A 14,731-nucleotide genomic window follows, 5' to 3' on the forward strand; every position below is an offset into this window, starting at 1 on the left:
ACAACGACCCTAAGCACACAGCCAAGATAACAAAGGAGTGGCTTCGGGACAACTCTGTGAATTTCCTTGAGTGGCCCAGCCAGAGCCCAGACTTGAACCCGATTGAACATCTCTGGAGAGATCTGAAAATGGCTGTGCACCGACGCTCCCCATCCAACCTGATGGAGCTTGAGAGGTCCTGCAAAGAAGAATGGGAGAAACTGCCCAAAAATAGGTGTGCCAAGCTTGTAGCATAATACTCAAAAAGACTTGAGGCTGTAATTGATGCCAAAGGTGCTTCAACAAAGTATTGAGCAAAGGCTGTGAATACTTATGTGCGTGTTATATTTTCGTTCTTTATTTTTAATAGATTTGCAAAAATTTTAAACACACTTTTTTCACTTTATCATTATGGGGTATTGTGTGTAGAACTTTGAGGAAAAAAATGAATTTAATCCATTTTGGAATAAGGCTGTAACATAACAAAATGTGGAAAACGTGAAGCGCTGTGAATACTTTCCAGATGCACTGTACACCTCACAGGTATGTAGCAGTTCATTCAGTCGAGACTGTTGGCAGGGACTTGTATCAAAGGGTGGTGTTTGAAAGAGCTGAGCAATAGAGCAAAGCTTTATACTGATAAGACAATCTTTTTTCTTAACCCTACAGTGTGGGATTGATCTTTGAGTACTAACTGAAGGAATGACTTGAGGTTTCTCTGCAGGGCGACTGCTCTGACTCCTCCTGAGTGAGGAGATGACTAGTTTAGAAAATGTATTCATGCAAATCAAGATTGGGTCCTGTTCTTTTTCATTTCATTGGGCTTTTCAGTGGACAACCCTTCTCTTCAGGCCTCCCTCAAAGACACGCCCCCAAAATCATATGAATGTAAACAACCAACATGTCTGCTGTTAGTACACACAGCCGTTAAACTAGCAGCTTGTGGAGGACTCCTGTGACAAACAATGAGAGCATGGGCAGAATACACACAGGCAGGTAGGTAGACAGACAGTTAGGTAGACAGACAGGAAGGTAGATAGGTAGGTAGGTAGGTAGATCGGCAGATGGCCCATCCAATCATTACTTTCTGGCCAAATTAATAATTGGACGAGCTTATGTCAGTCCTTGGACAGATGCAGGATATTTTCTCTTTTTTTTTGTCAGAGCATTTGACTCATTGACCGCTGTCAGGATGTGAAGGGAATTTCAATAAAAAAAGATGATCGACCCTGCCTTTATATTTTAATAAATTTCTCCCCAAAAACTACATTTTACCAGATTTAATTTGAACACATCATGATAGCGCTTTAATCTTCCTTCGCTCAATACTCAGTTTTACTGAGTAAAGCTTAAACGCATCAAAATCAAGTCAGTGCAACATTGTTAAAAATACAATACTCCGTGCTGTCAGCAGAAGAGCCATGTAAGTGTGTGTGGCTATGACGTTACTGTGGGTGACTTTTCACTTCCATAGAGTCAACAAGCAGAGTGTGTCATCACCGTCCACAAGTTATATGGAAAAGGCTCTCACGGACTCATCCAGACAAAATTTATTTCAAAAACATCTGTGAGTGAATGCCTTAAATGACACAAGTCTGAAGAAGATGAAGCCCTTCTTTGGTAACGCTGCCCCAGTATTATACAATTTAGTATCTTTCAAAATTAAGTTATTTCAGTGTACAAAGAGCTAGAATTGTAACATAATTCAATACTTTTCATATCAGAACATCATAAGAAATCTATAGCTGTAACGGTAGGATGTGTCACTGGGGTTTTTCCCTGTGAACTGTGTGGCCTATTTCACCTGTGTTTCTGAACGTTAGGAGTGTGAGACTCAACTATGTCATGAGAGGTGTGTTGCTGAGGACCCAAGAAGTGTAGAGTGTGTAGAGTGTGTGACGGACACTCATAGGGGGGGCACTTACTTGCCACCACATAGCCACCGAACAGAATCCAGATAGAGGCAATGAGCGAGCCAAACATCATCATGAAGCCAATAAACAGCCAGAGACGAGCTCCTGCAAAGACATACACATGCTTATCACTTTCATTAGCTCACCGGCTAGTCTTCACACTCTGACAGCTGAACTGTATATTCCTTTTGATCTTAGGCCAATCAAATCAGACATGCGATTAGTCCTGACACACAATTTTGTCTGGGCAAAAGGGTTTTTAAATGAACTATTGGAGAGAATTCGATGTATGTTCCAATTCTAAAATAAGACTATTATTTATGGATACTATAATGTAGACTACCATGGCTTCTTTTAACCAGTGCATGAATATGGCGTAACCATGCGATACACACATTGTTTTATCAATTGCATTTGTATTCATTATAATTGTATTCATTTAGCTGGAAGAAGACTCACCAGTCCTCACACACTGAAGCCAACAGTATCATGTGAGAGGGGCAGCAGTACTGTCTTGTACTCTGCCTTGCTAGTATTGAACTGCACGTTGCAGTACAACATTATTTATCAAACCATAGGGGGAGTAACAAGCTGCTAAAACCACGTAAGAACGTAGAAACATTTAAGTATTCCTAAGATAAGCTCATTCATGTGGCGCAGACAAAGTGGACAAACAACATGCTGCTAACCTTCTGGACAGGTGGACAGGGGACTCCCTGATCTAAAGGATTAAGCCTGTATATTGTTTGCAGCTGGGCGGCTTATAACTGACAAGACGCTGACGTCATGTCGCTGTAGTGGTATCGGTTGTATCGGAATAGTTTTGCGAGTATGAGTACATGGGCTACTTATGAGGGCTTATGAGCAGTATTTGCAAGCTGCATAAGACAATTTACAATGATTATCAAAGCCATGTCAATTCTTTATTTTCCAAAACTTCTCTTCTCTTTTTCTTGGTAGGGATGTTTGTAATTGGGTGATGATGTCGTTGTGTTTCTTCAACTCCTGTCACAGCAATGTCTGTGAGTACATGGATAATGTTTTCTGTTTAACGAATGCTGACCATACATTTAGATAAGGCTACCTAGATTTAGTTGAATGTTAACAAAAAGGGATTGCTCTGATGATAGAAGAAGTCTGCTGTTTTAGGGGAGTTTTTCCTGTGCCGATGTGAGGGTTCCGGGACAGAGGATGTCGCATGTGTACAGATTGTAAAGCCCTGAGGCAAATTTGTCATTTGTGATTTTGGGCTATACAAAATAAACTGAATTGAATTGTCTAGAGGATTGTCAACAGAGATAAAGGCACGCCTGGTCACAATGGTTTAGTATATTGTAGTCAAGGGAGCCATCGATTAGATTGTCTTGGATTTTCATGCTATTCTATTTGTGATGTTAAGGTACAGGTGCTTGGAGCGGCCAAAAAGGGTGGAAAAGCCCCCCCCCCCCCCAAAAAAAAGAACCAATAATGTATGTAATTTGATATACCATGTTAAAATATTATCATATTGCACATTATATGAAATCCAATTATAATAAAATTTGAATTCATTCTACTGTACTGTTTTTTTTTTTATTTAAAAGTTAAACCTTTCCCTCATAGGTTATCTTACATTTCCAATGGATTCCCACACGATGACCCTGGCTATGAGCATACAAAGGTTCATTATGGTTTTACTGTACAGTTTGTGAGAAATTTAAAGGGAATTCTGCTGAAATGACAGAGTCTTTTAGAGATGGCTCACTTGGCAGCAATAGACCAAAGCATCGTGATTGAACCTGCCTATTGTCACGGTGGGCAAATCCCTAGACAAAAGCCTTTATATATCATCGGAGCAAGCTATTTTATTAACATTCAACTGATGTAATTTAGATTATCTCCATGTACGGTCACCATACGTTTAACAGAAACATATGACATTTTTGGTGGCTTATGTTTAAAGAAAACGTGTGAAGTATTGTAAGTAATTAAATAAGCAATGAAATGGTCATATAATATACACAAATGTGTTTCCTACTTTTTTAAAGCAATATAGTTTGGCTCTACACAAATTGAATAAGGTATTGGGGAAAAGAAATTTGTGTAATATTTTCTTTAATTATACAATTGCGATGATTTAGACCTGAAAATCTGCCAAAGGTAGCTTATTGCTGTGAATTTGATACTAAATACTACAAACATTACTTGGGAGTGCATTACAAGTATCTCCGGGGGCCAGCAGTCCAGTCACACCACAGGGAGAGGATATGGTGAAAGAGAGGATATCCAGGGATGGCTCAGGTTCAATGAAAACATTAATTTAGGCAACTTTAAAAGACAAGGTATGGTGATCATATTCTCAGGCCAACCATTATGTGATAGTCTGAACTGTAAGATTTTGTCAAACATCAGTGAATTAAGCGCCCACCTCTTGCAGTGACAGAACCCAATAATTATATTAAAACTAAAATAATTCAAAGAGGTTATTTTAAAAGACAATGAAGGCAGAGAGGCGTAAAAAGCGTCACTTTTTGGGTTATAACATTATTTGTGTGAAAATAGAGGCTTTTAATGGCACTGTTGGCTTTCCATACCCTCCATGCTGCCAGTGACTGAGCTCCCTGCTCACCTGCTGGTAAAACTCTGCTGGTCGTTACGTCATCAGCTTAGCTTGTTAGAATATCATGTATCGTTTTACAGAAATAGACACACAAACACACACATTTAGAGAAACACACCTGTCCTGCCAAGGCAGCCCCTCTCCATATGCGTCCCCTCTCACCTGGCCATTAGAAACTGCATTTATCCTGAAAAAAAGACACGGTCAACAGTTACACGAGAGAGGTTTCAGTCCTCAAGAGTCAATGGTCTACACTATGGAGTCAGTTGAACCGAGTTCTTCCTATTGTTGAAACTACAGAACAACAAGATTTGTCTGTTGAGGTTTGTAAATAACCTGAATTCAAAGTTGGTCACTCATATTCGACTCATTGAGCGGGCGGGGGGAGCGATCGCATTGGTAAAGCCAGCTGTGAATGAAGAAGAGAGGCGCAGGGGAACAATGCAGCACACATGCATAAAAACATACAGCAATGTAACAACCCGCGCTCATCCGTCAAATACACCCGCTTCATATCTGACGGAGCTAAGGAGATGATTGAGAGGGATTATTTCTGTATGAGTCCATGCATTGTTTCTTTTTTTTAATTCCTGCATATTATACCTTTAAGGCAATAAAAAAAAAAAATTGTCTTTCTTGCACTTAATGCTCTTTTTCTGTTCTAACAGCGCTGGCTACATTTTGGATGTGATCTCTTTACTGAGTCTCAGTGAGCACATTTTTGCTTTCTGTAGGTTGAATAATAAGCCAGTGACCAAATGGGAAATGTCTCAAATGCTGTCAAGGTAACCTCAGGAAAACATCAAATTAAACTTATCTAATGCTGGAAGGGACACTATAATGGTAGCTGTACAGATGTACACAATTGACAGATTACAAGTTATTCATCATTGATATTTAAAGTCAGCCATAATTAACAAGTTAATGTTGAATTCAGTGCAGCGCCCACGTTCCTTGCCATATTTAGAAATTTGTTTTTGTTCAGTTTCTTTCAGTATGTGTCATCCTTCACTACTCATCATGAGTAACTGTTACACCATCTGCACGCAAACAGTTTGTATCCTGATTATGAGAATAAATTGTCCAAAGTTCTAAGATTGCTCAAAAACCCTCCCTCAGTTTTTTCTTATCTTCAGGAGGCCTTTTTATATCAAGGATTTCAACTTCTACTTCCTCCCATAAAGCCCTTCCTCGGATAAAAAAAAAAAGCATAAGGGAACACTTTCTTTCGGCTTCATTGCTTTCCAGATGTGCACACACCTGTCTCAATAAACACCACAGCATTAGATCTAATATATCTTCACCTCATGCTCTGTAGCCTTTGTATCCCTATAAACTGAGAAATAAAACACTGAAGGCAATTTGGCTTACAGCAGGAAAAGTGCAGTTGCAATTGATAACAAACAATATCTTCTCATCACATTCAAGATAATCCTTTTCTGATTAATTGTGCATTTTAAAGCCACTCGAGGAACTATAATGTAGTGTTGATTTTGGTGACCCTGTGGAGTGTTTCTGAGTACCAGAGTCACTTTAGAAAACCCAGCAGCAGTGAAATGAGAGGTGCCAGATGGTACCAATGACAAGTATTAAGAATAACTAAATTTATTACTATTATCATTATTTTTATTTGGAGTCACACAATATCACTTTCATTAATTGACAATGAAATGTAATCTAACCTTCGGACCTAACAGCAAGTGTTCCATTATGTCATGTAAACAAACCAGGAACAATCAGCTGTGCGCTCCGGATTAGACTGGAGACGTGAAAACTTAGACGGGTGAGTACTACCTGCTATCTTCTGACATTTGTACTTTTTAAACAGTTTAATATTGTGATACTTACTTACCCACCTTATTTAGGTTTTTGGAGTGAAATGAGGAGTATCGTATTGTTAAACACCTCATCTCAACTTCTCAAATCTGCCATTCTTCGTCCATTGTGAGCAAACATAACAGACCACAGTACAGCACTAGGCACCAGGCAGGCATGATGGGTAATGTGGGCCATCCCTATCGCTACAAAACTCTCAGCACTGGCAGAGTGAGCATCACAGTGGAGCAGACGGTGGTGTGGAGCAGACGGTGGTGTGGAGCAGACGGTGGTGCAGAGTCCCCAACCCTGTCTCCACATTCTAATGAGCGTTTGCCCAGCTTGTGTTTCTGCTCAAACTGTTTGCTTGCACTCAGATATTTTGTTGCTTGCACAGGTTTCCTTTGCTCCAGCCCTTCTGCTCACACTCAGGTTGCTTCTATGTGCTCATGAAACGTCTCCTCTGCTTGCTGATTGTGAGCAGGGACAAAATTATGGATAGATAAACCAAATAACAAGCAAATAAAGACTTTCTTGATGTCTTCCGTTGACACTTGCCCATTCTGAGTTGCTGAGCTTCCCATCTACTGTCTACCCACAGCCAAAGGTTATAACTATAATGTTACTGTTTACAGCAGATGACACATATCGAAGACTCTTCAAAATTAAATGCAATACTTTGAATTCAAATTTTCCATTTCCGAACATCGCTAACTGTTTTGTTGGAGGCGCTGCTTCAAGGAATTGAAACCTGTGCACCCTGTTTCTCACTCTGACAGACCGACAGATCTACAACCTGCAAGTGTCCAGCACTTACATGAAGAATGCTAATGTGGAGAAGACGCCACATGTGTGGAATGCATGGTTCATCTGGCCCTGTGATGGATACGCAACTGCTGCGTCAATCATGATCCACCAGCCTGTGAAGAACTAGGACAAGAAAACACAGAGTTGCCTTTTGAGATATCTGAATAGTGACATGCAGTTCCATCACTGACTCTCTTATATATTGTAATGTTGGGGAAAGCTGGTGTAAAGAGAGAATATGGAGAGATAGAGGATTACTAAAAACAAAACATTACAAATCTTACACTTAGACAGCCACAGTCAAATATTTCTGCTGCAACACTTTTTTCTGTCATTCATCCAGTCTCTATCTGTAGAGCCACTGACCAGAACTCCAGAGACAATAGAAGCTGCTGTATTCCTCCTCTCCCGCCAGTCAATGCATTCGCACTCTGGCCAGCGGAAGTTATCCAGAAAGCCAGCCATCAGCAGCCCTCTTTGATCCTTCTCTGCACAGATGATGATCCAGTCCTCTTCCTGCTTCGCCTGCTGTTCTTCACAGACTGCAGGCTGCTCTGCTTCTCGCTCAGATCACAGACTCCGTTGCCTGTAGAGGATGAAAACAGTCATGTCTTATTAATGTTAACATGTTCTATACACCTGTTACGTAGGTGGGTTGGCTCATCATCATTATCGTATTCCGTTCAATGTAAACATCAGGTTGGTATAGGTAGTTATTTTGTATGAGGAATTTAATCCCTTTTCTTTCCCCCCCTCCCCCTCTGCTCAGGTACCCCCGCCCCTCCCTGTAGAGTATCCTACAGGCCCAATGGTGACAACAGCTGAGGGCAATTACAATCAAGAGGGGCGGTGGATAAAGCCTGTGCTCTCCCACACCACTTGGCTCTAAGCCACGGTTGATACTGGTTGTATCGTGTTATGGCGCTACGCCATTGATGTGGACACTACCTGTCACACTTGTAGGCTTTCATGCCATTGTTGGTAGGCTCTTTAGCCTTCATTATGTTGTCTTGCTGGTCTTGCCCGGCAAGTTAGATTTCCTGGCGATAGTCATTTGCTTGTGTGGTACTAGTTTGTATTATCAAGCTGAGTGGGTTATTGTTTAGTGCTTGTTTTGTCTTACTGTTGTTCCTGTTTTGTTCTCCCTTTCCCTTATCCCTTTCCAGTCAATAAATATTATTATTCACCTTAGAAAACGTGTTTGCTTTGGATCCTTTCTACTACCGGGACCTGTGCTTTGGCACCTGCTGTACGGGCTGAGGTCACGCCAGCCCTATTCAGTGTATGCTGTGTACATTTATAGTTTAGTTAGATACATTTCTATGTGACATGGGGGCTCGTCCGGGATATGAACCCGGGACCTCTCGCACCCCCAAGCGAGAATCATACCCCTAGACCATGTCATTTGGCCGAATGTGTATCGGTTTGGTTTCTCAGATTTGAACAGTACTATTGATTTGTTGTTCATGACCTGTTCTTACTTCAGCTTGGCATTAAGACAGTAAAAAAAAAGCCCTTATTAATATATATTTCCATTCTTAATTGGTAGATTTTGACAAATGTCTTCCACACAGAAGGCCATTGTGAGCAGCACAGCTACATGGAAAACAGTTCTAAACGCCTCAAATGACTGATATAAGTAACATAGCTATTACTGGGCCACAAATAGCCTGAATTAAAGAATTCTACTGTACCAATGTTAGGTGAAAGTTTTAGCCAGGCGTGTACCTACAGTTCAGTAAAGTTGGAAAGATATTCACAGATTCGCACTTCACGGATCAATAACCCATTAGCGAAACGTTAAAACAAACAATGCCTCTCAGTAACCGCAGTGGTGAGACAACAAACTACAATCTCAGTTTAATCCAAACGGGCCGGCTTCTAAATTGAACCAACAACATGGGTCTCAATGTGCGGGTGTAGGGTAGGGGAACATTTTGATTCTTAGATGCATCGCGATTCTCTCTTGGAAGAATTATGACTCGATGCAGAAAACGCAATAATCGGAAATCTAAAACTCAGTCCAAACGCAAGGATCGCCTGTAAAAATTCTGTGACACCAGGTTGTCCATACTTCACCGCTGCCCCTGAACGCAACAGACGTGTACACATGCTCATTGTTTACGTTCTAAGCTCGGGCTAAAAACTATCAAGTCCAGCCGAAATTTGTGAGAGCGGCTGAGTTGGAGCAGCTGACTATGGATACCGGCAGAACATTCACCCCTTGGCCAAAACCTAATGTAATGAAGCCTTTTGGAAATGCGTAAGGGATCACTAAGTAGATTGCAACTTTTTTCCCCAAGGTTTGGTTCCCTACTCAGTCATGAGAATCAGAACTTTGCGCTATGATTTGGACACTTTGCATTTTTCGAGAAACAACATTCATCTCGACGTTTTTAAGGACACAGCAATACTCTCACTCTACAACCAGACCAGAATTAAAGTCATGGAATCACAGAGGAATCGGTAGGATGGTATGTAGCAACGCTATGACATTGATGTTGTCAAGGAACCTTGTGTGATCGTAACCGCGCACTTTTACCACATGTTCCAGGAAGTGTTATTTTGTAGGAGAGCTGAATGCTCATTACCTATAATAAGGGGATTTGTTTTAAGTAGTACATACAATGCCTATAAGTAAAGTAAAGTATTCACCCCCTTGGATGTTTTCCCCTTTTGTTGCTTTTATACATGAAATCATGGTTAATATAATTTGGCTTTTTTGACAAGAATTTGCAAAAAAAAAAACCGAGCTTCTTTCATGTCAAAGTGAAAACAGATTTTTACAAACTAATTTCAATTAATTAAAAATATATAGTGTACCCCCTGTGTTTGCATAAATATTCAAGCCCAGGTCAGTATTTAGTAGATGCACCTTTGGCTGCAATCACAGCACTGAGTCTGTGTGGATATGTCTCAATCAGGCTGGCACATCTGGACACTGCAACTTTTCTCCATTCTTCCTTGCAAAACAGCTCAAGCTCTGTCAGGTTGCTCGGGGAAAGATGAACAGCATTTATCAAGTCCAGCACAAATTCTCAAAATTGATTGAGATCTGGGCTTTGACTTGGCCACTCCAGAACATTCACCTTGTTGTCTTTGAACCATTTCTGTGTAGCTTTTGCTGTATGTTCCAGGAAGTCGTTGTCTTGCTGGAAAATAGATCTTCTCCCAAGTCGTAGTTCTCTTGCAGACTGAGTCAGATTATCCTCCAGGATTTGGCGATATTTTTCTGCATTCATATTCCCCCTTGACCTTTACAAGCCTTCCAGGGCCTGCTGCTGAGAAGCATCCCCAGAGTATGATGCTGCCACCACCATGCTTCAGGGTGGAGATGGTGTGTTTGTGGTGATGTGCAGTGTTTGCCAAACATAGCGTCTAGTCTGATGGCCAAAAAGCAATTTTTGTCTCATCAGACCAAAGAACCTTCTTCCAATTGACCTTGGAGTCTCCCACATGCCTTTGGCGAATTCCAGGTGAGATTTCATACAGCTTTTTCAACAATGGCTTCCTCTTTTCTCCCATTCTTCGACTGGTGAAGAACAGGCAACAGTTGTTGCATGTACAGTTGCTCCCATCTGAGCCACTGAAGCTTTTAACTCCTTCAGAGTGGTCATAGGTGTCTTTGGTGGCCTCCTCACCAGTCATCTTCTTGCCCGGTCACTGAGCTCTAGGCAGATTTAAATATACTCCTTCCACGGCTGCGGGTTCTAACAAAAAACTACGATCCTTGTATTGCCCTGGTCGTTAAATCAAAGAATAGAATTCTTGCTGGAAAATAGATCTTCTCCCAAGTCTTAGTTCTCTTGCAGACTGAGTCAGATTATCCTCCAGGATTTGGCGATCCTTTTTGATACTTCATATTTAGGCTGGACAAGCCTTTCAGGGCCTGCTGCTGAGAAGCATCCCCAGAGCATGATGCTACCACCACCATGCTTCAGGGTGGAGATGGTGTGTTTGTGGTGATGTGCAGTGTTTGCCAAACACTGTCGTCTAGACTGATGGCCTGACAAAAGCTCACTATCATTTTGTCTCATCAGACCAAAGAACTTGCTTCTTCCAATTGACCTTGAGTCTCCCACATGCTTTGGACCGTGGAAAAGATACCACCATTAATATCAGTCACTTTTTTTTCAACAGTAAATTCCTCTTTACCTCTCTCCCATACAGCTTCGACTGGTGAAGAACCCGGGCAACAGTTGTTGCATGTACAGTCATTCTCCCATCTGAGCCACTGAAGCTTTTAAGTCCTTCAGAGTGGTCATAGGTGTCTTGGTGGCCTCCCTCACCAGTCTTCTTCTTGCCCGGTCACTGACTCTAGGCAGATTTAAAAGTGCTATACTCCTTCCATTTCTTAATGATGGATTTAACTGAACTCTGTGGGATGTCCAGTGAGTTGGAAATCTTTTTGTAGCCATCTCCTGACTTGTACTTTTCAATGATCTTTTCTCTGAGTTGCTTGGAGTGTTCTTTTGTCTTCATGTTGCAATTGTAGCAGGAATACTGATGAACCGGAGACTGGACACAAGTGTTTTTATACTACAATCACTTGACACACATCAACTGCACTCAGGTGATCTCCATTTCACTAATTGTGACACTGCTGGCATCAACTAGCTGGACCTCTGTTGAATTAGGTCAGTCACTTTAAAGGGGGTGAATATTTATGCAAACACTTATTTTACACAATATATTTTTAATTAATTGACATTAGTTTGTAAAAATCTGTTTTCACTTTGACATGAAAGAAGCTTTTTTGGCAAATTCTTGACAAAAAAGCCAAATTATATTGTATATGTATAAAAAGCAACAAAAGGGGAAAACATCCAAGGGGGTGAATACTTTTTATAGGCATTGTATATATTATTTATTTGTGAAAAGGGGCAGCTTGTTATGTCATTTGTTGAATTACTTTTCAAAGTGGTTAAATTCATTTTTAACAGTATTTTTGAACTTCACTGGCTAAAAAATATCAGGTGGCGCAACCAAATATTTGTTAAAATATATATAATTTCCTACCATTCATTTTAACTGAAATCTTTGTCAAGTGCCCCTTAGAGTGTCTACAGTGTCTAACACATATGTGTTTTGTATTTTTAATATTTGAAGATCATTGCATTCTATTGGCCAGGTTTTTGGTATCTTAGGCATCCGACTTTACATTTAAAATGATAAAAAATAATGATACAAATATACAAATGAATACATGCATTACAATAGTTATTAACATTATAGTTATCAACTATTTGGTCACTTAAACCTTTTATTTATTGCTCTTAATTAATGTTTTCAGTTGTGCCACCTGACAACATTAATAATGACAGGATTATGGATGAATATTTGCCTTTTTACTTAAAATACAAAAAAATAATGTAAGTCAAAAGTCTCTATTGAAGTTAAAGTAGTAAATATATTTTATAGTATCATAGTAATCATGTTCAGTACATAGAAACTAGAATAGGCTACAGTGCAATGGACTGATTAGATAGACAGATCAATGGATTGTGATTGAGCAACAATTAAGTCTTATTTTGATATATTCATAAAGAAACATCAACTCAAGACAATTGAAAAAAACTCATTTAAAAATATTTAAATGCATAAAATCAAAGGTATTAATATTGAATTACATACCATGAAATTAAACGCATTGCAACTGGAATGCAACACTAGTTCATACTAAATACAGCAATACTTAGTCGAAAGTGATTTAAAAAACAAAATATTTCAAAACATTTTGAACCTTTAAGGTATGTTGACCTTACATGGTTCAAAATGTTTTGAAATATTTGGGTGTACAGTATTTTCAGTTGTGTGTACTAAAGCAGTCCCAGTCATGAGTGAGCCGTGTGTGTTGTGTATTAAGAGGCTCTGAGATCACATGGAACTCCTCCCGTGTGATAAGAAATTAATTATTTAAAAACCTGAAAGTCTGACTTAAAGTTTAAATTTATGATGTAATAATTTCCCCATAAAGTAATAGATTATTCTTCTTAAAAACTGTTATTATATTATGTGCTCATGGTGTTCTTACATTATGCGCTGATTATTACATAACAAGCTTTTTATTACATTTATATTATAACATTATGTAAAACAGTGATGATGGGATTTGTGTGTTGAAATGCAAGATGTTATGTTTTCACAGCACCTCGAAGACTAAGAATTTTTTTGACTTTTACTTTGAAAAATCTCTTTATTGGTACAGTTAAAATTTATTATTTCCAGTATGGGTGGAGTCAAAGATGTCCGGAAATGAAATATATCATTGTCTGGAATTATTGAGAAAAGTCAGAAATGACCTGTTTCTCTGTACAAATGTGTGACATTTACTTCGAAAAATATCTTCATTGGTACAGTAAAAATGTCTGTTATTATTTTGATTGAGGGTATGGCCATAGATGTCATGGACACATATGCTTTAGTCATTGTCTGGAATTATTGAGAAATTTATTTTTATAACACTTCAAACATTCATATCTTTTTGAATGTACAAATGTAGGATTTTACTTTGGAACATCTCTTAAATGTTATAGTTAAAAGGTTTAATATTCTGTACAAGTGTAGTCAGAGATGTCCTGGACAAGTTTACATTACTCATTTTGTGGAATTATTGAGAAAACTACTTTTATAGCACATGACATATTCAGTTATTAGATATTTCTCCCTACACATTTAGGACTTTCCCGTTGAAAGATCTTTTAATTGGTTCAGTAAAAACATTTGATTTTCTTTACAAGTAAAGCCAAAGATGTCCTGAACAAATATGGATCAGTCATTGTCTGGGATATTGAGAAACTCTTTTTATAGCACCTTAGAAATGAAAGAAATTACCTTTGAAGGTAGAAATGTAGGAGTTATTACTTTGTTAAATATAAAACATAATAAACAATTGGTAGAGTCAAAATGTTAGTCAGTCACGAGATGCAGGTAACTGGTTTCATTCTTAATGTGAATATAATTAAATTGATCTTATTTCCATATATTTGTACATACGCTTTGTTTACATCTTATTTTGAAAACCGGAAGTTGTGTCACGTCGATCCTTCCGCTAACTTCACACAGTCCATCGCTCGCTCCCCATCTGGGCCGTTTGAATGCATTTACCGTGAGTGTTAGCATATAGGTGCACTAAGATTTCAGTGTCGGAGATCCGAGTTTCTGCAGACTTAACCGCAGTTCGATGAGCTAGCTCCAACGTTAGACAGCAATACTACTCCTAACGTTAGACTACACTTCCTCCATAGCAGTGCCGACTGATACAAATAATCTATTTCCTATTCTTCTGATTGCACCATTGGTGAATTGATAACCGTAACATACAACCCGTTTCTGGGTCTAGTCAAAGCCCCTTTAATGTCAGGAGCTAAGGGTCATTTGTAACATGTCGTGTTACAAATGACATGCCATGCTTTGTATGGACGGTGCATGCAAGTTGCCCACCTTGTCAGGAGCCCGGGGTTGCTTTCAGTTTCCATTGAAAAGGTAGTGTTGACTTTTCTTCTTCTTCTTCTTCTTCTTCTTCTTCTTCATTTTGTGTTTGATGTCGGTTGGCAAACAACTTTTTAGCGCATTACCACCACCTGCTGGTTTAGTGTGGATCAGGATTCTAATTATT

This window comes from Anoplopoma fimbria, chromosome 16 (assembly GCF_027596085.1).
Source record: "Anoplopoma fimbria isolate UVic2021 breed Golden Eagle Sablefish chromosome 16, Afim_UVic_2022, whole genome shotgun sequence".
NCBI classification, from domain to species: Eukaryota; Metazoa; Chordata; class Actinopteri; order Perciformes; family Anoplopomatidae; genus Anoplopoma; species Anoplopoma fimbria.